At 44.8% G+C, this 27,745-nt stretch overlaps 5 non-coding genes across 5 annotated transcripts; all 5 read right to left on the reverse strand.

Moving 5' to 3' along the window:
• Positions 1-604: 604 nt before the first annotated feature.
• Positions 605-902, reverse strand: LOC148146934 (signal recognition particle RNA). The gene has a single exon (XR_015760252.1).
• A 6,054-nt stretch (positions 903-6,956) lies between these two features.
• Positions 6,957-7,254, reverse strand: LOC148146935 (signal recognition particle RNA). The gene has a single exon (XR_015760253.1).
• Positions 7,255-13,308: 6,054 nt separating this feature from the next.
• On the reverse strand, positions 13,309-13,606 carry LOC148146936 (signal recognition particle RNA). The gene has a single exon (XR_015760327.1).
• A 6,054-nt stretch (positions 13,607-19,660) lies between these two features.
• On the reverse strand, positions 19,661-19,958 carry LOC148146937 (signal recognition particle RNA). The gene has a single exon (XR_015760320.1).
• A 6,078-nt stretch (positions 19,959-26,036) lies between these two features.
• LOC148146938 (signal recognition particle RNA) lies at positions 26,037-26,334 on the reverse strand. The gene has a single exon (XR_015760273.1).
• Between the last annotated feature and the right edge of the window lie 1,411 nt (positions 26,335-27,745).

The raw sequence follows: 27,745 nt of genomic DNA on the forward strand, positions 1-27,745 counted from the left end.
TGCTGCCTCTTTCTTTCTCTCTGGTAGCTACAGCATGAGAGAAGTTAGAATGAGAGTTCAAGTGTTGCACAGTTTTGCAGGAGAATCATTTGCCGAAGTGAATGAATGAATGGATGACGGAGAGGGGAAAGAGCCGGGAGGCAGCTTGAACGCTTGGTGGTTGCAATGGAAGTTTCGGCAATGTGAGCAATGGAGAATTCGGGCAGGAAAATGAAGAGAGTTTTGCGCTCTCTGCTGGCCGTGGCTGGTAGGATTGTGTAAAGTGGAGATTTTCTCAGAACAGTAGGTGCTGTGAACAGCAGGGAGCAGTAAAAGAGAAGTGAATATTGAGGAGAGGTAGAAAAGGGCAGTGTGGGAAGTGTGAGGTAATGACTGAGAGAGTGTGTTTGGGTGAGTGTGGAGGACTTGTAGAGAGATTCGGTTGTTGTAAAATGTGTGGATTTGTTGTTGACTTTGTAAAGATTGGTTATCGTGAGAGTGAATAAACGTGGCGGGCGTAGGGGGTGGAGGGAGTGAGTGGGGAAGGAAGGAAGCAGGATTGAGACATCGAGATTGTTTGCACTGATGGCAAAAGATGGGAATGCCGCAAGGTAAAGAATGGTGTAAAAGACTGCGTCTCACTGTATTGGTCAGGCTGCACTGCTGCATCCATTCACAGGTGCTATCCCACTACTGAGCAGTGCGGGGGCTTTGACCTGCTCCGTTTCCGACCTGGGCCGGTTCACCCCTCTGCAGCACACCTGGTACACCCGAGTTCCCCGAGGAGCACCATGTGGACACTGCCCTGAGTGTGGGCACCCGATCGACACAGACCACAACAGCCCAGAACTCCCAACCTCAAATCATCCGGCAGCCTCAGCCTCCCAGCAGCGGGATTACAGGCGCGCGCCACAGCCCCCGGCGATCGCGTGGCGCTTCCCTCAGTTGCCTTCAGTTCAAACGGCAGCAACAGCTCCACTGCAGACATTGCTGCAAAGACAACAGGCGGACGCAGTTTCACAGAGAGTCATCGAGTCATGCAGTACGGAAACAAACCCTTCAGCCCAATCACTCTGTGCCGAACATAATCTCAAACTAAACTCGCCGTAGCTCACTGCTACTGGTCCAGATCCAAACTTTCCCTTTTCATGTACTTACCCAAATATCTTTTAAACATTGTAACGGTGCCCACATCCATCAGTTCCTCAGGAACTTCATTCCACTGGCTAACCCCCACCCTCTATGGAAAAAAAGATGCCCCTCATGTCTTTTTTAACTCTCGCACTTCTGCCCTTAAAATGTGCCCCCTCTCCTGAAATCCCCCATCCGAGGAAAAAGACAACTACTCTTCATCCTATCTATACCCTTCATTATTTTATTTTATAAACGTCCATAAGGTTTCCACTTGACCTGCTACTCTCCAGTGTAAAAGGTTCCAGCCTATCGCTTCACTTCACTTCAGCTCTGATGTAGATTCATCGAGATTCATAACACGAGCTTGCTTTCTCTCCATCGACCATTGTGATCTCCAACACTTTTTGTTTCCTGTTACAGATTCCAGCATCTGCAGTAATTTGTTCCTACCCAGTCTATCCAGCCTTTCTTTACAGCTCAAACTTTCCATACCTGGCAAAATCCAGTAAACCTCTTCTGAATTCCTCCAGCTTAAAAATATCCTTCCTATTACTTGGCAAACAGAACTGAACACTATATTCCAGAAGATGTCTCACCAATGTCCTGCCCAAACACAACATGACTTTTCAACGCCTATACTCAAAGGATTGAGCAATGAAGGCACAGCGTGCAAAATGTCTCTTGAACCACCCTGTCTATATGTGATGGAAACTTCAAGGAATGGTGTACCTGTACCCATTGGCCTCTCTGTTCTACCAACACTACTTGTGTATAAACACAACCAAGGCCCTACTTTTGATTGTGCCCTATGTGTCCTACCCTTATTTGTTGAACCCAAATGCAATACCTTGCATTTATCCAGATTGAACACCATCTGCCATTTTTGAACCCATTGACCCATTTGAACAAGATCCCTTTGTAATCTTAGGAAACCTATTTCACTGGCTACTACGCTACCACTTTTGGTGCTGTCTGCAAGCTGACTAACCATGCCTTCTATATGCTCATCCAAATCATTCATATAGATGACAAACAAAAGATTTCCCAGAACCGATCCTTGTGGAACACTCTGGTGACAGGCCTTCAATCTGAAAGCAACCCTCAACCACTAGTCTCTTTCTCCTGCCATTAAGCCAATAATGCGTCCAATTGGCAAGCTCAATCTTGTGACCTAACTTTACTAATTAGTCTATAATGTGGAACCTTGTCAAAAGTTCTACTAAAGTCTAAGTAAACAATATCTACTGTTCTGCCTTCATCAATCGTTTTGGTAACTTCTTCAAAACTGCAAGCATGTTTGTGAGAAATTATTTTTCTCACACAAAGCCACGCTGACTATCCCGAATCAATTTATGTCTCTCTAAATGTCCATAAAGTTTATGTTTTAAAATCACCTCCATCAATCTACCCACAACCAAAGTCAGACAGGCCAATAGTTCCCGGCTTTCTCCTTACAACATTTCTTAAGCAAATCTAGGAAAAAATGTCTACTCCTATCTCTCCAAACCTTTGCTATTCATATATTTACCTAGGTGTCTTTTAAACTTTGCAATTGTGCTCAACATTCAGGATTTCCTCAGGAAGTTCATTCCACATGTGAATCACCTTCTGTGTAAAAATAAATTGCCCCTCATGTCTTTTTAAAATCTCCCTCCTCTCACCTTAAAAATATATCCCCTGTTCTTGAAATTCCCCCATCCTAGGTCTCACTCATGTCCTGTACAACCTCAAGATGACAACACTCAAAGTATAGACAACCACATATGTCCCAGGCTATGCTTGTGCCTTTGTTGGTATTTGGAACATGGAAAAGATGAGAACTTCTCATTCCTGATGAAGGGCTTCTGCCTGAATGTCAATTCTCCTGCTCCTCGGATGCTGCCTGACCAGCTGTGCATTTCCAGCATCACACTCTCAACTCAGTATGTGAAACATACCTTGTTGTGTTTCTATTCCGAGACTACCAACAACTCTTTCTCTGATATATCGATGATGTCATACCTGTGCCCGATCCCTAATTATGACACTCACCAGCCAGTTGTTTGCCTTTTCACTTAAACCATCATGTTCCCATGCTAAAATTCCCATCCTGGGTGTGCTATCGTGTTGTATTAATGTTCAATGTGAACTGGAGGAACAACATCACATTTTCATGTCACATCTCCCTATGCTAGCCCTGAACATTGAGTCAACAAACTTCACAGCATGACATCTACCCCTCCAGTTGGTTTAGAAACTGACTCCTTCCTTCACCTCCATTGCTTTTTAAATAAAAAATGTATCGTGTTGTTTCACTCTCAACAGAATAGATTTTCTTTCTCTCTTTTGCACCTAGTATCTCCATGCATTTTACATTTCCACCTCACTTTTACTAACATTACCACTCTTTTTGTCTCCTGCTCTGAGCACCATTACCATTTATTCTACTTAATGTTTCTCCCCCTCTCTCAACAGCATAAAAATGTTTAAATTCCAAGACTGTTCAGTTCTGAAGAAAACATTTCAGACGCAAAATGTTAATGCTGTTTGTTTATCCATGTCATGTATGCAGCTGGACTTTGTCAGTTGAAAGTGGTGACAACAGCTCCACTGCAGTCACTGTGTAAGTCGAGCAGGCTGTTGCACTTGATTTGATGTGATTTATCGTTGTCACACATACCTAAGTGCAGTTGAAAGTTGTGTTTTGTGTACAGAATAAGCAGATCATAGGGTGATTGAACAGAGCAAGGCAGAGAAAGTTATGGCTGCAAGGAGAGGACAAAAAGAGATCGCCATTAGATTTGAAATTTGAGAGACCCATTCGACAGACGAATAACAGCGGGTAAAAATTTGTTCTGGAACCCACTGGTATGTGCGTTTAAGCTTTTGTATCTTCTGCGTGATGGAAGAGGTTGGAAGAGATTAATACCAGGATTGGAGGTGTCACTGTTGACGCTAGCTGCCATTCCGGAACTACAGTATACGTAGAGGGAGTCCATGGCTTGTGTGATTGTCTGGGCTGTTCACATAACTTTCTGTAGGTTCTTATGGCCATGGGTAGAGCAACTACTGTACCAGCCATGATGTAGCTGGGTAGAATGCTTTCTATGATGCATCTATAAGAGTTAGTGAGGGTCCTTACAGACATGCTGAATTTCATAAGCGTTCAGAGGAAGAAGAGGCATTGTTGTGCCTTCTTGATTATCACACCTCTGTGGGAGGTTCAGTGCAGGTTGCTGGTTATCATCACTCCAAGGAATTTGACGCTATCGACCCTCTCCACCTCAGCTCCATTGATGTAAGTAGGGTCATGTTGTTCTTCTTTCTTCCGGAGGTCGATGATCAAGCTCCTTAGTTTTGCCCACCACTTTGGAGGAGAGATTGTTATCTTTGCATCATAAGATCAAGCATCCTATCTTCTTTCTGTGTGCTAACTCATGGTTGTCTGATATCTGTCATACAATGGCAGTGTTTTCAGTGAACTTGTAAATGGCATTCGGATGAAATTGTGCCACACAGTCCCGAGTGTACAGGGAGTGCAGTAGGAGCTTGAGTACGTATTCTTGGGAGGCGCCGGTGTTGAGGCGCATCGCAGAGGAGGTGATGTTATCTTTCTTTACTGACTGCAGTCTATGGATCAAGAGGTTGAGGTTCCTGTTGCAGATAGCAGACCCAAGACCTAGGTCTCAGAGTTTGGAGGTTAGTTTGGTTGGTATTATAATGTTGAAGGTGGAGCTGTAATCAATAAGTAGAAGCCTGACACAGGTATCTGTATTATTCAGATGTTCGTCGAATGAGTGCAGGATGAGAAAAATGGCATCTACCGTGGACCTGTTGCACTGGTAGGCAGATTGCAAGGGATTGAGGCAGGCTGGGGGTCTAGGGTTGATGTGATCCATGACTAACCTCTCAAAGGACTTTGTAACTATGGAAGTCAGAGGCATCAGGCGGTAGTCATTGAGACACATTGCATGTGCTTTCTTTGGTACCGGAATAATGGAAGCAGTTGGGGACTTCAGATTGTAACAACGAGGGGTTAAAGATGTCAGAAAGTTCTCTCGCTAGCTGGTCTGCACAGGATCTAAGTGCATGGCTGGGGACTCCATCCGGACAAGTTGCTTTCCTTGGGTTCACTCTCAAGAAGGCGATCTGACATCTGCAGCAGTGACTGGAGGAATATGAGGATCTGGGGTTGTTGGGGGCAGGTGGTATCATTCCACTGGCATTCTGTTTGAACGGATTGTAAAAAGATCAGGGAAGGCTGTGTTTTTCTCCGCTATTCTGTTCTGCTTCAATTTGCATCCTGTTATGCTGTGTAGGCCTTGTGACAGGCGATGGGTGTCCATTTGGTTAGTTTGGGTCTCTAACGTAGTCCTGTACTGCCTCTTGGCATCTGTAATAGCCTTGCAGAGGTTGTATCCAGAATTCTTATGAAAGTCTGAGTCATTCAATTTGAATGCCACCTGCCCGGTCTTCAGTAGGCAATGGATATCCCAGTTCATACAAGGTTTCTGGTTGATGAACGCACTGATTTTCTTCTTTGACACACAACCATCTATACAAGTGCCAATCACGTCTGTGACCGTGACAGCATACTTGGCTAGGATGACTGCTGAACTCTGAAATATGGTTCAGCCCAACGATTCCAAGCAGTGCCACAGAAGCCCTTCCGCAGCTTCAGACCAGCACTGTCCTACTTTCTGTGCTAGGTCCTCAAGTTTCAGATTCTGCTTATAAACTGGGAGCAGGAACACAGTGCTGTGATCTGATTTTCAAAAGTGTATTTGTGGTATGGAGTGGTAGGCATTGTTGGTGGTTCAGTAGCAATGGTTCAACATCTGTTGCGGAAGCTTCTATGTTACATGCTCTTGTGACTGTAAGGGAAGGCAGTCGCATGATTTTGTGTGATAGAACCCTTGAACAAATTACACCTCTGCTACTATATTGCTCCATTCCAGCAATGGCCAAGATATGTTTTCAATATTAGAGTGGGAAGCAGAAGACTGAATACCGGTGGCATTCAAGTGGCGTGCGAGAATCGCAGCAGAGAGGAACAGAGAACTTTCTTCTAACCGATCTGCCACTTGGACCACCGCCAGTTGTTTCGTGAGGCCAGTAAGGCCCCCGTTCTTGGAAATAACGTGCATCTCGGCTGCTATTATTTCTCGCTGTCTTGTCTAAGACCTCATACGCGGAAGTGAGGAGATGGAAAAATGGGCTGTTGGTCAACTTGATTGTGGCATCATGGAAATGCCAGTCTTGCTGCCTCTTTCTTTCTCTCTGGTAGCTACAGCATGAGAGAAGTTAGAATGAGAGTTCAAGTGTTGCACAGTTTTGCAGGAGAATCATTTGCCGAAGTGAATGAATGAATGGATGACGGAGAGGGGAAAGAGCCGGGAGGCAGCTTGAACGCTTGGTGGTTGCAATGGAAGTTTCGGCAATGTGAGCAATGGAGAATTCGGGCAGGAAAATGAAGAGAGTTTTGCGCTCTCTGCTGGCCGTGGCTGGTAGGATTGTGTAAAGTGGAGATTTTCTCAGAACAGTAGGTGCTGTGAACAGCAGGGAGCAGTAAAAGAGAAGTGAATATTGAGGAGAGGTAGAAAAGGGCAGTGTGGGAAGTGTGAGGTAATGACTGAGAGAGTGTGTTTGGGTGAGTGTGGAGGACTTGTAGAGAGATTCGGTTGTTGTAAAATGTGTGGATTTGTTGTTGACTTTGTAAAGATTGGTTATCGTGAGAGTGAATAAACGTGGCGGGCGTAGGGGGTGGAGGGAGTGAGTGGGGAAGGAAGGAAGCAGGATTGAGACATCGAGATTGTTTGCACTGATGGCAAAAGATGGGAATGCCGCAAGGTAAAGAATGGTGTAAAAGACTGCGTCTCACTGTATTGGTCAGGCTGCACTGCTGCATCCATTCACAGGTGCTATCCCACTACTGAGCAGTGCGGGGGCTTTGACCTGCTCCGTTTCCGACCTGGGCCGGTTCACCCCTCTGCAGCACACCTGGTACACCCGAGTTCCCCGAGGAGCACCATGTGGACACTGCCCTGAGTGTGGGCACCCGATCGACACAGACCACAACAGCCCAGAACTCCCAACCTCAAATCATCCGGCAGCCTCAGCCTCCCAGCAGCGGGATTACAGGCGCGCGCCACAGCCCCCGGCGATCGCGTGGTGCTTCCCTCAGTTGCCTTCAGTTCAAACGGCAGCAACAGCTCCACTGCAGACATTGCTGCAAAGACAACAGGCGGACGCAGTTTCACAGAGAGTCATCGAGTCATGCAGTACGGAAACAAACCCTTCAGCCCAATCACTCTGTGCCGAACATCATCTCAAACTAAACTCGCCGTAGCTCACTGCTACTGGTCCAGATCCAAACTTTCCCTTTTCATGTACTTACCCAAATATCTTTTAAACATTGTAACGGTGCCCACATCCATCAGTTCCTCAGGAACTTCATTCCACTGGCTAACCCCCACCCTCTATGGAAAAAAAGATGCCCCTCATGTCTTTTTTAACTCTCGCACTTCTGCCCTTAAAATGTGCCCCCTCTCCTGAAATCCCCCATCCGAGGAAAAAGACAACTACTCTTCATCCTATCTATACCCTTCATTATTTTATTTTATAAACGTCCATAAGGTTTCCACTTGACCTGCTACTCTCCAGTGTAAAAGGTTCCAGCCTATCGCTTCACTTCACTTCAGCTCTGATGTAGATTCATCGAGATTCATAACACGAGCTTGCTTTCTCTCCATCGACCATTGTGATCTCCAACACTTTTTGTTTCCTGTTACAGATTCCAGCATCTGCAGTAATTTGTTCCTACCCAGTCTATCCAGCCTTTCTTTACAGCTCAAACTTTCCATACCTGGCAAAATCCAGTAAACCTCTTCTGAATTCCTCCAGCTTAAAAATATCCTTCCTATTACTTGGCAAACAGAACTGAACACTATATTCCAGAAGATGTCTCACCAATGTCCTGCCCAAACACAACGTGACTTTTCAACGCCTATACTCAAAGGATTGAGCAATGAAGGCACAGCGTGCAAAATGTCTCTTGAACCACCCTGTCGATATGTGATGGAAACTTCAAGGAATGGTGTACCTGAACCCATTGGCCTCTCTGTTCTACCAACACTACTTGTGTATGAACACAACCAAGGCCCTACTTTTGGTTGTGCCCTATGTGTCCTACCCTTATTTGTTGAACCCAAATGCAATACCTTGCATTTATCCAGATTGAACACCATCTGCCATTTTTGAACCCATTGACCCATTTGAACAAGATCCCTTTGTAATCTTAGGAAACCTATTTCACTGGCTACTACGCTACCACTTTTGGTGCTGTCTGCAAGCTGACTAACCATGCCTTCTATATGCTCATCCAAATCATTCATATAGATGACAAACAAAAGATTTCCCAGAACCGATCCTTGTGGAACACTCTGGTGACAGGCCTTCAATCTGAAAGCAACCCTCAACCACTAGTCTCTTTCTCCTGCCATTAAGCCAATAATGCGTCCAATTGGCAAGCTCAATCTTGTGACCTAACTTTACTAATTAGTCTATAATGTGGAACCTTGTCAAAAGTTCTACTAAAGTCCAAGTAAACAATATCTACTGTTCTGCCTTCATCAATCGTTTTGGTAACTTCTTCAAAACTGCAAGCATGTTTGTGAGAAATTATTTTTCTCACACAAAGCCACGCTGACTATCCCGAATCAATTTATGTCTCTCTAAATGTCCATAAAGTTTATGTTTTAAAATCACCTCCATCAATCTACCCACAACCAAAGTCAGACAGGCCAATAGTTCCCGGCTTTCTCCTTACAACATTTCTTAAGCAAATCTAGGAAAAAATGTCTACTCCTATCTCTCCAAACCTTTGCTATTCATATATTTACCTAGGTGTCTTTTAAACTTTGCAATTGTGCTCAACATTCAGGATTTCCTCAGGAAGTTCATTCCACATGTGAATCACCTTCTGTGTAAAAATAAATTGCCCCTCATGTCTTTTTAAAATCTCCCTCCTCTCACCTTAAAAATATATCCCCTGTTCTTGAAATTCCCCCACCCTAGGTCTCACTCATGTCCTGTACAACCTCAAGATGACAACACTCAAAGTATAGACAACCACATATGTCCCAGGCTATGCTTGTGCCTTTGTTGGTATTTGGAACATGGAAAAGATGAGAACTTCTCATTCCTGATGAAGGGCTTATGCCTGAATGTCAATTCTCCTGCTCCTCGGATGCTGCCTGACCACCTGTGCATTTCCAGCATCACACTCTCAACTCAGTATGTGAAACAAGCCTTGTTGTGTTTCTATTCCGAGACTACCAACAACTCTTTCTCTGATATATCGATGATGTCATACCTGTGCCCGATCCCTAATTATGACACTCACCAGCCAGTTGTTTGCCTTTTCACTTAAACCATCATGTTCCCATGCTAAAATTCCCATCCTGGGTGTGCTATAGTGTTGTATTAATGTTCAATGTGAACTGGAGGAACAACATCACATTTTCATGTCACATCTCCCTATGCTAGCCCTGAACATTGAGTCAACAAACTTCACAGCATGACATCTACCCCTCCAGTTGGTTTAGAAACTGACTCCTTCCTTCACCTCCATTGCTTTTTTAAAAAAAAATGTATCGTGTTGTTTCACTCTCAACAGAATAGATTTTCTTTCTCTCTTTTGCACCTAGTATCTCCATGCATTTTACATTTCCATCTCACTTTTACTAACATTACCACTCTTTTTGTCTCCTGCTCTGAGCACCATTATCAATTATTCTACCTAATGTTTCTCCCCCTCTCTCAACAGCATAAAAATGTTTAAATTCCAAGACTGTTCAGTTCTGAAGAAAACATTTCAGACGCAAAATGTTAATGCTGTTTGTTTATCCATGTCATGTATGCAGCTGGACTTTGTCAGTTGCAAGTGGTGACAACAGCTCCACTGCAGTCACTGTGTAAGTCGAGCAGGCTGTTGCACTTGATTTGATGTGATTTATCGTTGTCACACATACCTAAGTGCAGTTGAAAGTTGTGTTTTGTGTACAGAATAAGCAGATCATAGGGTGATTGAACAGAGCAAGGCAGAGAAAGTTATGGCTGCAAGGAGAGGACAAAAAGAGATCGCCATTAGATTTGAAATTTGAGAGACCCATTCGACAGACGAATAACAGCGGGTAAAAATTTGTTCTGGAACCCACTGGTATGTGTGTTTAATCTTTTGTATCTTCTGCGTGATGGAAGAGGTTGGAAGAGATTAATACCAGGATTGGAGGTGTCACTGTTGACGCTAGCTGCCATTCCGGAACTACAGTATACGTAGAGGGAGTCCATGGCTTGTGTGATTGTCTGGGCTGTTCACATAACTTTCTGTAGGTTCTTATGGCCATGGGTAGAGCAACTACTGTACCAGCCATGATGTAGCTGGGTAGAATGCTTTCTATGATGCATCTATAAGAGTTAGTGAGGGTCCTTACAGACATGCTGAATTTCATAAGCGTTCAGAGGAAGAAGAGGCATTGTTGTGCCTTCTTGATTATCACACCTCTGTGGGAGGTTCAGTGCAGGTTGCTGGTTATCATCACTCCAAGGAATTTGACGCTATCGACCCTCTCCACCTCAGCTCCATTGATGTAAGTAGGGTCATGTTGTTCTTCTTTCTTCCGGAGGTCGATGATCAAGCTCCTTAGTTTTGCCCACCACTTTGGAGGAGAGATTGTTATCTTTGCATCATAAGATCAAGCATCCTATCTTCTTTCTGTATGCTAACTCATGGTTGTCTGATATCTGTCATACAATGGTAGTGTTTTCAGTGAACTTGTAAATGGCATTCGGATGAAATTGTGCCACACAGTCCCGAGTGTACAGGGAGTGCAGTAGGAGCTTGAGTACGTATTCTTGGGAGGCGCCGGTGTTGAGGCGCATCGCAGAGGAGGTGATGTTATCTTTCTTTACTGACTGCAGTCTATGGATCAAGAGGTTGAGGATCCTGTTGCAGATAGCAGACCCAAGACCTAGGTCTCAGAGTTTGGAGGTTAGTTTGGTTGGTATTATAATGTTGAAGGTGGAGCTGTAATCAATAAGTAGAAGCCTGACACAGGTATCTGTATTATTCAGATGTTCGTTGAATGAGTGCAGGATGAGTAAAATGGCATCTACCGTGGACCTGTTGCACTGGTAGGCAGATTGCAAGGGATTGAGGCAGGCTGGGGGTCTAGGGTTGATGTGATCCATGACTAACCTCTCAAAGGACTTTGTAACTATGGAAGTCAGAGGCATCAGGCGGTAGTCATTGAGACACATTGCATGTGCTTTCTTTGGTACCGGAATAATGGAAGCAGTTGGGGACTTCAGATTGTAACAACGAGGGGTTAAAGATGTCAGAAAGTTCTCTCGCTAGCTGGTCTGCACAGGATCTAAGTGCATGGCTGGGGACTCCATCCGGACAAGTTGCTTTCCTTGGGTTCACTCTCAAGAAGGCGATCTGACATCTGCAGCAGTGACTGGAGGAATATGAGGATCTGGGGTTGTTGGGGGCAGGTGGTATCATTCCACTGGCATTCTGTTTGAACGGATTGTAAAAAGATCAGGGAAGGCTGTGTTTTTCTCCGCTATTCTGTTCTGCTTCAATTTGCATCCTGTTATGCTGTGTAGGCCTTGTGACAGGCGATGGGTGTCCATTTGGTTAGTTTGGGTCTCTAACGTAGTCCTGTACTGCCTCTTGGCATCTGTAATAGCCTTGCAGAGGTTGTATCCAGAATTCTTATGAAAGTCTGAGTCATTCAATTTGAATGCCACCTGCCCGGTCTTCAGTAGGCAATGGATATCTCAGTTCATACAAGGTTTCTGGTTGATGAACGCACTGATTTTCTTCTTTGACACACAGCCGTCTATACAAATGCCAATCACGTCTGTGACCGTGACAGCATACTTGGCTAGGATGACTGCTGAACTCTGAAATATGGTTCAGCCCAACGATTCCAAGCAGCGCCACAGAAGCCCTTCTGCAGCTTCAGACCAGCACTGTCCTACTTTCTGTGCTAGGTCCTCAAGTTTCAGATTCTGCTTATAAACTGGGAGCAGGAACACAGTGCTGTGATCTGATTTTCAAAAGTGTATTTGTGGTATGGAGTGGTAGGCATTGTTGGTGGTTCAGTAGCAATGGTTCAACATCTGTTGCGGAAGCTTCTATGTTACATGCTCTTGTGACTGTAAGGGAAGGCAGTCGCATGATTTTGTGTGATAGAACCCTTGAACAAATTACACCTCTGCTACTATATTGCTCCATTCCAGCAATGGCCAAGATATGTTTTCAACATTAGAGTGGGAAGCAGAAGACTGAATACCGGTGGCATTCAAGTGGCGTGCGAGAATCGCAGCAGAGAGGAACAGAGAACTTTCTTCTAACCGATCTGCCACTTGGACCACCGCCAGTTGTAAAGTGAGGCCAGTAAGGCCCCCGTTCTTGGAAATAACGTGCATCTCGGCTGCTATTATTTCTCGCTGTCTTGTCTAAGACCTCATACTCGGAAGTGAGGAGATGGAAAAATGGGCTGTTGGTCAACTTGATTGTGGCATCATGGAAATGCCAGTCTTGCTGCCTCTTTCTTTCTCTCTGGTAGCTACAGCATGAGAGAAGTTAGAATGAGAGTTCAAGTGTTGCACAGTTTTGCAGGAGAATCATTTGCCGAAGTGAATGAATGAATGGATGACGGAGAGGGGAAAGAGCCGGGAGGCAGCTTGAACGCTTGGTGGTTGCAATGGAAGTTTCGGCAATGTGAGCAATGGAGAATTCGGGCAGGAAAATGAAGAGAGTTTTGCGCTCTCTGCTGGCCGTGGCTGGTAGGATTGTGTAAAGTGGAGATTTTCTCAGAACAGTAGGTGCTGTGAACAGCAGGGAGCAGTAAAAGAGAAGTGAATATTGAGGAGAGGTAGAAAAGGGCAGTGTGGGAAGTGTGAGGTAATGACTGAGAGAGTGTGTTTGGGTGAGTGTGGAGGACTTGTAGAGATATTCGGTTGTTGTAAAATGTGTGGATTTGTTGTTGACTTTGTAAAGATTGGTTATCGTGAGAGTGAATAAACGTGGCGGGCGTAGGGGGTGGAGGGAGTGAGTGGGGAAGGAAGGAAGCAGGATTGAGACATCGAGATTGTTTGCACTGATGGCAAAAGATGGGAATGCCGCAAGGTAAAGAATGGTGTAAAAGACTGCGTCTCACTGTATTGGTCAGGCTGCACTGCTGCATCCATTCACAGGTGCTATCCCACTACTGAGCAGTGCGGGGGCTTTGACCTGCTCCGTTTCCGACCTGGGCCGGTTCACCCCTCTGCAGCACACCTGGTACACCCGAGTTCCCCGAGGAGCACCATGTGGACACTGCCCTGAGTGTGGGCACCCGATCGACACAGACCACAACAGCCCAGAACTCCCAACCTCAAGTCATCCGGCAGCCTCAGCCTCCCAGCAGCGGGATTACAGGTGCGCGCCTCAGCCCCCGGCGATCGCGTGGCGCTTCCCTCAGTTGCCTTCAGTTCAAACGGCAGCAACAGCTCCACTGCAGACATTGCTGCAAAGACAACAGGCGGACGCAGTTTCACAGAGAGTCATCGAGTCATGCAGTACGGAAACAAACCCTTCAGCCCAATCACTCTGTGCCGAACATAATCTCAAACTAAACTCGCCGTAGCTCACTGCTACTGGTCCAGATCCAAACTTTCCCTTTTCATGTACTTACCCAAATATCTTTTAAACATTGTAACGGTGCCCACATCCATCAGTTCCTCAGGAACTTCATTCCACTGGCTAACCCCCACCCTCTATGGAAAAAAAGATGCCCCTCATGTCTTTTTTAACTCTCGCACTTCTGCCCTTAAAATGTGCCCCCTCTCCTGAAATCCCCCATCCGAGGAAAAAGACAACTACTCTTCATCCTATCTATACCCTTCATTATTTTATTTTATAAACGTCCATAAGGTTTCCACTTGACCTGCTACTCTCCAGTGTAAAAGGTTCCAGCCTATCGCTTCACTTCACTTCAGCTCTGATGTAGATTCATCGAGATTCATAACACGAGCTTGCTTTCTCTCCATCGACCATTGTGATCTCCAACACTTTTTGTTTCCTGTTACAGATTCCAGCATCTGCAGTAATTTGTTCCTACCCAGTCTATCCAGCCTTTCTTTACAGCTCAAACTTTCCATACCTGGCAAAATCCAGTAAACCTCTTCTGAATTCCTCCAGCTTAAAAATATCCTTCCTATTACTTGGCAAACAGAACTGAACACTATATTCCAGAAGATGTCTCACCAACGTCCTGCCCAAACACAACGTGACTTTTCAACGCCTATACTCAAAGGATTGAGCAATGAAGGCACAGCGTGCAAAATGTCTCTTGAACCACCCTGTCTATATGTGATGGAAACTTCAAGGAATGGTGTACCTGAACCCATTGGCCTCTCTGTTCTACCAACACTACTTGTGTATGAACACAACCAAGGCCCTACTTTTGGTTGTGCCCTATGTGTCCTACCCTTATTTGTTGAACCCAAATGCAATACCTTGCAATTATCCAGATTGAACACCATCTGCCATGTTTGAACCCATTGACCCATTTGAACAAGATCCCTTTGTAATCTTAGGAAACCTATTTCACTGGCTACTACGCTACCACTTTTGGTGCTGTCTGCAAGCTGACTAACCATGCCTTCTATATGCTCATCCAAATCATTCATATAGATGACAAACAAAAGATTTCCCAGAACCGATGCTTGTGGAACACTCTGGTGACAGGCCTTCAATCTGAAAGCAACCCTCAACCACTAGTCTCTTTCTCCTGCCATTAAGCCAATAATGCGTCCAATTGGCAAGCTCAATCTTGTGACCTAACTTTACTAATTAGTCTATAATGTGGAACCTTGTCAAAAGTTCTACTAAAGTCCAAGTAAACAATATCTACTGTTCTGCCTTCATCAATCGTTTTGGTAACTTCTTCAAAACTGCAAGCATGTTTGTGAGAAATTATTTTTCTCACACAAAGCCACGCTGACTATCCCGAATCAATTTATGTCTCTCTAAATGTCCATAAAGTTTATGTTTTAAAATCACCTCCATCAATCTACCCACAACCAAAGTCAGACAGGCCAATAGTTCCCGGCTTTCTCCTTACAACATTTCTTAAGCAAATCTAGGAAAAAATGTCTACTCCTATCTCTCCAAACCTTTGCTATTCATATATTTACCTAGGTGTCTTTTAAACTTTGCAATTGTGCTCAACATTCAGGATTTCCTCAGGAAGTTCATTCCACATGTGAATCACCTTCTGTGTAAAAATAAATTGCCCCTCATGTCTTTTTAAAATCTCCCTCCTCTCACCTTAAAAATACATCCCCTGTTCTTGAAATTCCCCCATTCTAGGTCTCACTCATGTCCTGTACAACCTCAAGATGACAACACTCAAAGTATAGACAACCACATATGTCCCAGGCTATGCTTGTGCCTTTGTTGGTATTTGGAACATGGAAAAGATGAGAACTTCTCATTCCTGATGAAGGGCTTATGCCTGAATGTCAATTCTCCTGCTCCTCGGATGCTGCCTGACCAGCTGTGCATTTCCAGCATCACACTCTCAACTCAGTATGTGAAACATGCCTTGTTGTGTTTCTATTCCGAGACTACCAACAACTCTTTCTCTGATATATCGATGATGTCATACCTGTGCCCAATCCCTAATTATGACACTCACCAGCCAGTTGTTTGCCTTTTCACTTAAACCATCATGTTCCCATGCTAAAATTCCCATCCTGGGTGTGCTATCGTGTTGTATTAATGTTCAATGTGAACTGGAGGAACAACATCACATTTTCATGTCACATCTCCCTATGCTAGCCCTGAACATTGAGTCAACCATCTTCACAGCATGACATCTACCCCTCCAGTTGGTTTAGAAACTGACTCCTTCCTTCACCTCCATTGCTTTTTTAAAAAAAAATGTATCGTGTTGTTTCACTCTCAACAGAATAGATTTTCTTTCTCTCTTTTGCACCTAGTATCTCCATGCATTTTACATTTCCATCTCACTTTTACTAACATTACCACTCTTTTTGTCTCCTGCTCTGAGCACCATTACCATTTATTCTACTTAATGTTTCTCCCCCTCTCTCAACAGCATAAAAATGTTTAAATTCCAAGACTGTTCAGTTCTGAAGAAAACATTTCAGACGCAAAATGTTAATGCTGTTTGTTTATCCATGTCATGTATGCAGCTGGACTTTGTCAGTTGCAAGTGGTGACAACAGCTCCACTGCAGTCACTGTGTAAGTCGAGCAGGCTGTTGCACTTGATTTGATGTGATTTATCGTTGTCACACATACCTAAGTGCAGTTGAAAGTTGTGTTTTGTGTACAGAATAAGCAGATCATAGGGTGATTGAACAGAGCAAGGCAGAGAAAGTTATGGCTGCAAGGAGAGGACAAAAAGAGATCGCCATTAGATTTGAAATTTGAGAGACCCATTCGACAGACGAATAACAGCGGGTAAAAATTTGTTCTGGAACCCACTGGTATGTGCGTTTAAGCTTTTGTATCTTCTGCGTGATGGAAGAGTTTGGAAGAGATTAATACCAGGATTGGAGGTGTCACTGTTGACGCTAGCTGCCATTCCGGAACTACAGTATACGTAGAGGGAGTCCATGGCTTGTGTGATTGTCTGGGCTGTTCACATAACTTTCTGTAGGTTCTTATGGCCATGGGTAGAACAATTACTGTACCAGCCATGATGTAGCTGGGTAGAATGCTTTCTATGATGCATCTATAAGAGTTAGTGAGGGTCCTTACAGACATGCTGAATTTCATAAGCGTTCAGAGGAAGAAGAGGCATTGTTGTGCCTTCTTGATTATCACACCTCTGTGGGAGGTTCAGTGCAGGTTGCTGGTTATCATCACTCCAAGGAATTTGACGCTATCGACCCTCTCCACCTCAGCTCCATTGATGTAAGTAGGGTCATGTTGTTCTTCTTTCTTCCGGAGGTCGATGATCAAGCTCCTTAGTTTTGCCCACCACTTTGGAGGAGAGATTGTTATCTTTGCATCATAAGATCAAGCATCCTATCTTCTTTCTGTATGCTAACTCATGGTTGTCTGATATCTGTCATACAATGGTAGTGTTTTCAGTGAACTTGTAAATGGCATTCGGATGAAATTGTGCCACACAGTCCCGAGTGTACAGGGAGTGCAGTAGGAGCTTGAGTACGTATTCTTGGGAGGCGCCGGTGTTGAGGCGCATCGCAGAGGAGGTGATGTTATCTTTCTTTACTGACTGCAGTCTATGGATCAAGAGGTTGAGGATCCTGTTGCAGATAGCAGACCCAAGACCTAGGTCTCAGAGTTTGGAGGTTAGTTTGGTTGGTATTATAATGTTGAAGGTGGAGCTGTAATCAATAAGTAGAAGCCTGACACAGGTATCTGTATTATTCAGATGTTCGTCGAATGAGTGCAGGATGAGAAAAATGGCATCTACCGTGGACCTGTTGCACTGGTAGGCAGATTGCAAGGGATTGAGGCAGGCTGGGGGTCTAGGGTTGATGTGATCCATGACTAACCTCTCAAAGGACTTTGTAACTATGGAAGTCAGAGGCATCAGGCGGTAGTCATTGAGACACATTGCATGTGCTTTCTTTGGTACCGGAATAATGGAAGCAGTTGGGGACTTCAGATTGTAACAACGAGGGGTTAAAGATGTCAGAAAGTTCTCTCGCTAGCTGGTCTGCACAGGATCTAAGTGCATGGCTGGGGACTCCATCCGGACAAGTTGCTTTCCTTGGGTTCACTCTCAAGAAGGCGATCTGACATCTGCAGCAGTGACTGGAGGAATATGAGGATCTGGGGTTGTTGGGGTCAGGTGGTATCATTCCACTGGCATTCTGTTTGAACGGATTGTAAAAAGATCAGGGAAGGCTGTGTTTTTCTCCGCTATTCTGTTCTGCTTCAATTTGCATCCTGTTATGCTGTGTAGGCCTTGTGACAGGCGATGGGTGTCCATTTGGTTAGTTTGGGTCTCTAACGTAGTCCTGTACTGCCTCTTGGCATCTGTAATAGCCTTGCAGAGGTTGTATCCAGAATTCTTATGAAAGTCTGAGTCATTCAATTTGAATGCCACCTGCCCGGTCTTCAGTAGGCAATGGATATCCCATTTCATACAAGGTTTCTGGTTGATGAACGCACTGATTTTCTTCTTTGACACACAGCCGTCTATACAAATGCCAATCACGTCTGTGACCGTGACAGCATACTTGGCTAGGATGACTGCTGAACTCTGAAATATGGTTCAGCCCAACGATTCCAAGCAGCGCCACAGAAGCCCTTCTGCAGCTTCAGACCAGCACTGTCCTACTTTCTGTGCTAGGTCCTCAAGTTTCAGATTCTGCTTATAAACTGGGAGCAGGAACACAGTGCTGTGATCTGATTTTCAAAAGTGTATTTGTGGTATGGAGTGGTAGGCATTGTTGGTGGTTCAGTAGCAATGGTTCAACATCTGTTGCGGAAGCTTCTATGTTACATGCTCTTGTGACTGTAAGGGAAGGCAGTCGCATGATTTTGTGTGATAGAACCCTTGAACAAATTACACCTCTGCTACTATATTGCTCCATTCCAGCAATGGCCAAGATATGTTTTCAATATTAGAGTGGGAAGCAGAAGACTGAATACCGGTTGCATTCAAGTGGCGTGCGAGAATCGCAGCAGAGAGGAACAGAGAACTTTCTTCTAACCGATCTGCCACTTGGACCACCGCCAGTTGTAAAGTGAGGCCAGTAAGGCCCCCGTTCTTGGAAATAACGTGCATCTCGGCTGCTATTATTTCTCGCTGTCTTGTCTAAGACCTCATACTCGGAAGTGAGGAGATGGAAAAATGGGCTGTTGGTCAACTTGATTGTGGCATCATGGAAATGCCAGTCTTGCTGCCTCTTTCTTTCTCTCTGGTAGCTACAGCATGAGAGAAGTTAGAATGAGAGTTCAAGTGTTGCACAGTTTTGCAGGAGAATCATTTGCCGAAGTGAATGAATGAATGGATGACGGAGAGGGGAAAGAGCCGGGAGGCAGCTTGAACGCTTGGTGGTTGCAATGGAAGTTTCGGCAATGTGAGCAATGGAGAATTCGGGCAGGAAAATGAAGAGAGTTTTGCGCTCTCTGCTGGCCGTGGCTGGTAGGATTGTGTAAAGTGGAGATTTTCTCAGAACAGGAGGTGCTGTGAACAGCAGGGAGCAGTAAAAGAGAAGTGAATATTGAGGAGAGGTAGAAAAGGGCAGTGTGGGAAGTGTGAGGTAATGACTGAGAGAGTGTGTTTGGGTGAGTGTGGAGGACTTGTAGAGAGATTCGGTTGTTGTAAAATGTGTGGATTTGTTGTTGACTTTGTAAAGATTGGTTATCGTGAGAGTGAATAAACGTGGCGGGCGTAGGGGGTGGAGGGAGTGAGTGGGGAAGGAAGGAAGCAGGATTGAGACATCGAGATTGTTTGCACTGATGGCAAAAGATGGGAATGCCGCAAGGTAAAGAATGGTGTAAAAGACTGCGTCTCACTGTATTGGTCAGGCTGCACTGCTGCATCCATTCACAGGTGCTATCCCACTACTGAGCAGTGCGGGGGCTTTGACCTGCTCCGTTTCCGACCTGGGCCGGTTCACCCCTCTGCAGCACACCTGGTACACCCGAGTTCCCCGAGGAGCACCATGTGGACACTGCCCTGAGTGTGGGCACCCGATCGACACAGACCACAACAGCCCAGAACTCCCAACCTCAAGTCATCCGGCAGCCTCAGCCTCCCAGCAGCGGGATTACAGGCGCGCGCCACAGCCCCCGGCGATCGCGTGGCGCTTCCCTCAGTTGCCTTCAGTTCAAACGGCAGCAACAGCTCCACTGCAGACATTGCTGCAAAGACAACAGGCGGACGCAGTTTCACAGAGAGTCATCGAGTCATGCAGTACGGAAACAAACCCTTCAGCCCAATCACTCTGTGCCGAACATAATCTCAAACTAAACTCGCCGTAGCTCACTGCTACTGGTCCAGATCCAAACTTTCCCTTTTCATGTACTTACCCAAATATCTTTTAAACATTGTAACGGTGCCCACATCCATCAGTTCCTCAGGAACTTCATTCCACTGGCTAACCCCCACCCTCTATGGAAAAAAAGATGCCCCTCATGTCTTTTTTAACTCTCGCACTTCTGCCCTTAAAATGTGCCCCCTCTCCTGAAATCCCCCATCCGAGGAAAAAGACAACTACTCTTCATCCTATCTATACCCTTCATTATTTTATTTTATAAACGTCCATAAGGTTCCCACTTGACCTGCTACTCTCCAGTGTAAAAGGTTCCAGCCTATCGCTTCACTTCACTTCAGCTCTGATGTAGATTCATCGAGATTCATAACACGAGCTTGCTTTCTCTCCATCGACCATTGTGATCTCCAACACTTTTTGTTTCCTGTTACAGATTCCAGCATCTGCAGTAATTTGTTCCTACCCAGTCTATCCAGCCTTTCTTTACAGCTCAAACTTTCCATACCTGGCAAAATCCAGTAAACCTCTTCTGAATTCCTCCAGCTTAAAAATATCCTTCCTATTACTTGGCAAACAGAACTGAACACTATATTCCAGAAGATGTCTCACCAACGTCCTGCCCAAACACAACGTGACTTTTCAACGCCTATACTCAAAGGATTGAGCAATGAAGGCACAGCGTGCAAAATGTCTCTTGAACCACCCTGTCTATATGTGATGGAAACTGCAAGGAATGGTGTACCTGAACCCATTGGCCTCTCTGTTCTACCAACACTACTTGTGTATAAACACAACCAAGGCCCTACTTTTGGTTGTGCCCTATGTGTCCTACCCTTATTTGTTGAACCCAAATGCAATACCTTGCAATTATCCAGATTGAACACCATCTGCCATTTTTGAACCCATTGACCCATTTGAACAAGATCCCTTTGTAATCTTAGGAAACCTATTTCACTGGCTACTACGCTACCACTTTTGGTGCTGTCTGCAAGCTGACTAACCATGCCTTCTATATGCTCATCCAAATCATTCATATAGATAACAAACAAAAGATTTCCCAGAACCGATCCTTGTGGAACACTCTGGTGACAGGCCTTCAATCTGAAAGCAACCCTCAACCACGAGTCTCTTTCTCCTGCCATTAAGCCAATAATGCGTCCAATTGGCAAGCTCAATCTTGTGACCTAACTTTACTAATTAGTCTATAATGTGGAACCTTGTCAAAAGTTCTACTAAAGTCCAAGTAAACAATATCTACTGTTCTGCCTTCATCAATCGTTTTGGTAACTTCTTCAAAACTGCAAGCATGTTTGTGAGAAATTATTTTTCTCACACAAAGCCACGCTGACTATCCCGAATCAATTTATGTCTCTCTAAATGTCCATAAAGTTTATGTTTTAAAATCACCTCCATCAATCTACCCACAACCAAAGTCAGACAGGCCAATAGTTCCCGGCTTTCTCCTTACAACATTTCTTAAGCAAATCTAGGAAAAAATGTCTACTCCTATCTCTCCAAACCTTTGCTATTCATATATTTACCTAGGTGTCTTTTAAACTTTGCAATTGTGCTCAACATTCAGGATTTCCTCAGGAAGTTCATTCCACATGTGAATCACCTTCTGTGTAAAAATAAATTGCCCCTCATGTCTTTTTAAAATCTCCCTCCTCTCACCTTAAAAATACATCCCCTGTTCTTGAAATTCCCCCATTCTAGGTCTCACTCATGTCCTGTACAACCTCAAGATGACAACACTGTACAACCTCAAGATGACAACACTCAAAGTATAGACAACCACATATGTCCCAGGCTATGCTTGTGCCTTTGTTGGTATTTGGAACATGGAAAAGATGAGAACTTCTCATTCCTGATGAAGGGCTTATGCCTGAATGTCAATTCTCCTGCTCCTCGGATGCTGCCTGACCACCTGTGCATTTCCAGCATCACACTCTCAACTCAGTATGTGAAACATGCCTTGTTGTGTTTCTATTCCGAGACTACCAACAACTCTTTCTCTGATATATCGATGATGTCATACCTGTGCCCAATCCCTAATTATGACACTCACCAGCCAGTTGTTTGCCTTTTCACTTAAACCATCATGTTCCCATGCTAAAATTCCCATCCTGGGTGTGCTATAGTGTTGTATTAATGTTCAATGTGAACTGGAGGAACAACATCACATTTTCATGTCACATCTCCCTATGCTAGCCCTGAACATTGAGGCAAACACCTTCACAGCATGACATCTACCCCTCCAGTTGGTTTAGAAACTGACTCCTTCCTTCACCTCCATTGCTTTTTTAAAAAAAAATGTATCGTGTTGTTTCACTCTCAACAGAATAGATTTTCTTTCTCTCTTTTGCACCTAGTATCTCCATGCATTTTACATTTCCATCTCACTTTTACTAACATTACCACTCTTTTTGTCTCCTGCTCTGAGCACCATTACCATTTATTCTACTTAATGTTTCTCCCCCTCTCTCAACAGCATAAAAATGTTTAAATTCCAAGACTGTTCAGTTCTGAAGAAAACATTTCAGACGCAAAATGTTAATGCTGTTTGTTTATCCATGTCATGTATGCAGCTGGACTTTGTCAGTTGCAAGTGGTGACAACAGCTCCACTGTAGTCACTGTGTAAGTCGAGCAGGCTGTTGCACTTGATTTGATGTAATTTATCGTTGTCACACATACTTAAGTGCAGTTGAAAGTTGTGTTTTGTGTACAGAATAAACAGATCATAGGGTGATTGAACAGAGCAAGGCAGAGAAAGTTATGGCTGCAAGGAGAGGACAAAAAGAGATCGCCATTAGATTTGAAATTTGAGAGACCCATTCGACAGACGAATAACAGCGGGTAAAAATTTGTTCTGGAACCCACTGGTATGTGCGTTTAAGCTTTTGTATCTTCTGCGTGATGGAAGAGGTTGGAAGAGATTAATACCAGGATTGGAGGTGTCACTGTTGACGCTAGCTGCCATTCCGGAACTACAGTATACGTAGAGGGAGTCCATGGCTTGTGTGATTGTCTGGGCTGTTCACATAACTTTCTGTAGGTTCTTATGGCCATGGGTAGAGCAATTACTGTACCAGCCATGATGTAGCTGGGTAGAATGCTTTCTATGATGCATCTATAAGAGTTAGTGAGGGTCCTTACAGACATGCTGAATTTCATAAGCGTTCAGAGGAAGAAGAGGCATTGTTGTGCCTTCTTGATTATCACACCTCTGTGGGAGGTTCAGTGCAGGTTGCTGGTTATCATCACTCCAAGGAATTTGACGCTATCGAACCTCTCCACCTCAGCTCCATTGATGTAAGTAGGGTCATGTTGTTCTTCTTTCTTCCGGAGGTCGATGATCAAGCTCCTTAGTTTTGCCCACCACTTTGGAGGAGAGATTGTTATCTTTGCATCATAAGATCAAGCATCCTATCTTCTTTCTGTATGCTAACTCATGGTTGTCTGATATCTGTCATACAATGGTAGTGTTTTCAGTGAACTTGTAAATGGCATTCGGATGAAATTGTACCACACAGTCCCGAGTGTACAGGGAGTGCAGTAGGAGCTTGAGTACGTATTCTTGGGAGGCGCCGGTGTTGAGGCGCATCGCAGAGGAGGTGATGTTATCTTTCTTTACTGACTGCAGTCTATGGATCAAGAGGTTGAGGATCCTGTTGCAGATAGCAGACCCAAGACCTAGGTCTCAGAGTTTGGAGGTTAGTTTGGTTGGTATTATAATGTTGAAGGTGGAGCTGTAATCAATAAGTAGAAGCCTGACACAGGTATCTGTATTATTCAGATGTTCGTCGAATGAGTGCAGGATGAGAAAAATGGCATCTACCGTGGACCTGTTGCACTGGTAGGCAGATTGCAAGGGATTGAGGCAGGCTGGGGGTCTAGGGTTGATGTGATCCATGACTAACCTCTCAAAGGACTTTGTAACTATGGAAGTCAGAGGCATCAGGCGGTAGTCATTGAGACACATTGCATGTGCTTTCTTTGGTACCGGAATAATGGAAGCAGTTGGGGACTTCAGATTGTAACAACGAGGGGTTAAAGATGTCAGAAAGTTCTCTCGCTAGCTGGTCTGCACAGGATCTAAGTGCATGGCTGGGGACTCCATCCGGACAAGTTGCTTTCCTTGGGTTCACTCTCAAGAAGGCGATCTGACATCTGCAGCAGTGACTGGAGGAATATGAGGATCTGGGGTTGTTGGGGGCAGGTGGTATCATTCCACTGGCATTCTGTTTGAACGGATTGTAAAAAGATCAGGGAAGGCTGTGTTTTTCTCCGCTATTCTGTTCTGCTTCAATTTGCATCCTGTTATGCTGTGTAGGCCTTGTGACAGGCGATGGGTGTCCATTTGGTTAGTTTGGGTCTCTAACGTAGTCCTGTACTGCCTCTTGGCATCTGTAATAGCCTTGCAGAGGTTGTATCCAGAATTCTTATGAAAGTCTGAGTCATTCAATTTGAATGCCACCTGCCCGGTCTTCAGTAGGCAATGGATATCCCATTTCATACAAGGTTTCTGGTTGATGAACGCACTGATTTTCTTCTTTGACACACAGCCGTCTATACAAATGCCAATCACGTCTGTGACCGTGACAGCATACTTGGCTAGGATGACTGCTGAACTCTGAAATATGGTTCAGCCCAACGATTCCAAGCAGCGCCACAGAAGCCCTTCTGCAGCTTCAGACCAGCACTGTCCTACTTTCTGTGCTAGGTCCTCAAGTTTCAGATTCTGCTTATAAACTGGGAGCAGGAACACAGTGCTGTGATCTGATTTTCAAAAGTGTATTTGTGGTATGGAGTGGTAGGCATTGTTGGTGGTTCAGTAGCAATGGTTCAACATCTGTTGCGGAAGCTTCTATGTTACATGCTCTTGTGACTGTAAGGGAAGGCAGTCGCATGATTTTGTGTGATAGAACCCTTGAACAAATTACACCTCTGCTACTATATTGCTCCATTCCAGCAATGGCCAAGATATGTTTTCAATATTAGAGTGGGAAGCAGAAGACTGAATACCGGTGGCATTCAAGTGGCGTGCGAGAATCGCAGCAGAGAGGAACAGAGAACTTTCTTCTAACCGATCTGCCACTTGGACCACCGCCAGTTGTAAAGTGAGGCCAGTAAGACCCCCGTTCTTGGAAATAACGTGCATCTCGGCTGCTATTATTTCTCGCTGTCTTGTCTAAGACCTCATACTCGGAAGTGAGGAGATGGAAAAATGGGCTGTTGGTCAACTTGATTGTGGCATCATGGAAATGCCAGTCTTGCTGCCTCTTTCTTTCTCTCTGGTAGCTACAGCATGAGAGAAGTTAGAATGAGAGTTCAAGTGTTGCACAGTTTTGCAGGAGAATCATTTGCCGAAGTGAATGAATGAATGGATGACGGAGAGGGGAAAGAGCCGGGAGGCAGCTTGAACGCTTGGTGGTTGCAATGGAAGTTTCGGCAATGTGAGCAATGGAGAATTCGGGCAGGAAAATGAAGAGAGTTTTGCGCTCTCTGCTGGCCGTGGCTGGTAGGATTGTGTAAAGTGGAGATTTTCTCAGAACAGTAGGTGCTGTGAACAGCAGGGAGCAGTAAAAGAGAAGTGAATATTGAGGAGAGGTAGAAAAGGGCAGTGTGGGAAGTGTGAGGTAATGACTGAGAGAGTGTGTTTGGGTGAGTGTGGAGGACTTGTAGAGAGATTCGGTTGTTGTAAAATGTGTGGATTTGTTGTTGACTTTGTAAAGATTGGTTATCGTGAGAGTGAATAAACGTGGCGGGCGTAGGGGGTGGAGGGAGTGAGTGGGGAAGGAAGGAAGCAGGATTGAGACATCGAGATTGTTTGCACTGATGGCAAAAGATGGGAATGCCGCAAGGTAAAGAATGGTGTAAAAGACTGCGTCTCACTGTATTGGTCAGGCTGCACTGCTGCATCCATTCACAGGTGCTATCCCACTACTGAGCAGTGCGGGGGCTTTGACCTGCTCCGTTTCCGACCTGGGCCGGTTCACCCCTCTGCAGCACACCTGGAACACCCGAGTTCCCCGAGGAGCACCATGTGGACACTGCCCTGAGTGTGGGCACCCGATCGACACAGACCACAACAGCCCAGAACTCCCAACCTCAAGTCATCCAGCAGCCTCAGCCTCCCAGCAGCGGGATTACAGGCGCGCGCCATAGCTCCCGGCGATCGCGTGACGCTTCCCTCAGTTGCCTTCAGTTCAAACGGCAGCAACAGCTCCACTGCAGACATTGCTGCAAAGACAACAGGCGGACGCAGTTTCACAGAGAGTCATCGAGTCATACAGTACGGAAACAAACCCATCAGCCCAATCACTCTGTGCCGAACATAATCTCAAACTAAACTCGCCGTAGCTCACTGCTACTTTCCGTTTTCATGTACTTACCCAAATATCTTTTAAACATTGTAACGGTGCCCACATCCATCAGTTCCTCAGGAACTTCATTCCACTGGCTAACCCCCACCCTCTATGGAAAAAAAGATGCCCCTCATGTCTTTTTTAACTCTCGCACTTCTGCCCTTAAAATGTGCCCCCTCTCCTGAAATCCCCCATCCGAGGAAAAAGACAACTACTCTTCATCCTATCTATACCCTTCATTATTTTATTTTATAAACGTCCATAAGGTTTCCACTTGACCTGCTACTCTCCAGTGTAAAAGGTTCCAGCCTATCGCTTCACTTCACTTCAGCTCTGATGTAGATTCATCGAGATTCATAACACGAGCTTGCTTTCTCTCCATCGACCATTGTGATCTCCAACACGTTTTGTTTCCTGTTACAGATTCCAGCATCTGCAGTAATTTGTTCCTACCCAGTCTATCCAGCCTTTCTTTACAGCTCAAACTTTCCATACCTGGCAAAATCCAGTAAACCTCTTCTGAATTCCTCCAGCTTAAAAATATCCTTCCTATTACTTGGCAAACAGAACTGAACACTATATTCCAGAAGATGTCTCACCAATGTCCTGCCCAAACACAACGTGACTTTTCAACGCCTATACTCAAAGGATTGAGCAATGAAGGCACAGCGTGCAAAATGTCTCTTGAACCACCCTGTCTATATGTGATGGAAACTTCAAGGAATGGTGTACCTGAACCCATTGGCCTCTCTGTTCTACCAACACTACTTGTGTATAAACACAACCAAGGCCCTACTTTTGGTTGTGCCCTATGTGTCCTACCCTTATTTGTTGAACCCAAATGCAATACCTTGCATTTATCCAGATTGAACACCATCTGCCATTTTTGAACCCATTGACCCATTTGAACAAGATCCCTTTGTAATCTTAGGAAACCTATTTCACTGGCTACTACGCTACCACTTTTGGTGCTGTCTGCAAGCTGACTAACCATGCCTTCTATATGCTCATCCAAATCATTCATATAGATGACAAACAAAAGATTTCCCAGAACCGATCCTTGTGGAACACTCTGGTGACAGGCCTTCAATCTGAAAGCAACCCTCAACCACTAGTCTCTTTCTCCTGCCATTAAGCCAATAATGCGTCCAATTGGCAAGCTCAATCTTGTGACCTAACTTTACTAATTAGTCTATAATGTGGAACCTTGTCAAAAGTT

The sequence above is a fragment of the Chiloscyllium plagiosum genome, unplaced genomic scaffold (genome assembly GCF_037043375.1).
Source record: "Chiloscyllium plagiosum isolate Xiang-an unplaced genomic scaffold, Cpla_swu_hap1 HiC_scaffold_18, whole genome shotgun sequence".
NCBI lineage: Eukaryota > Metazoa > Chordata > Chondrichthyes > Orectolobiformes > Hemiscylliidae > Chiloscyllium > Chiloscyllium plagiosum.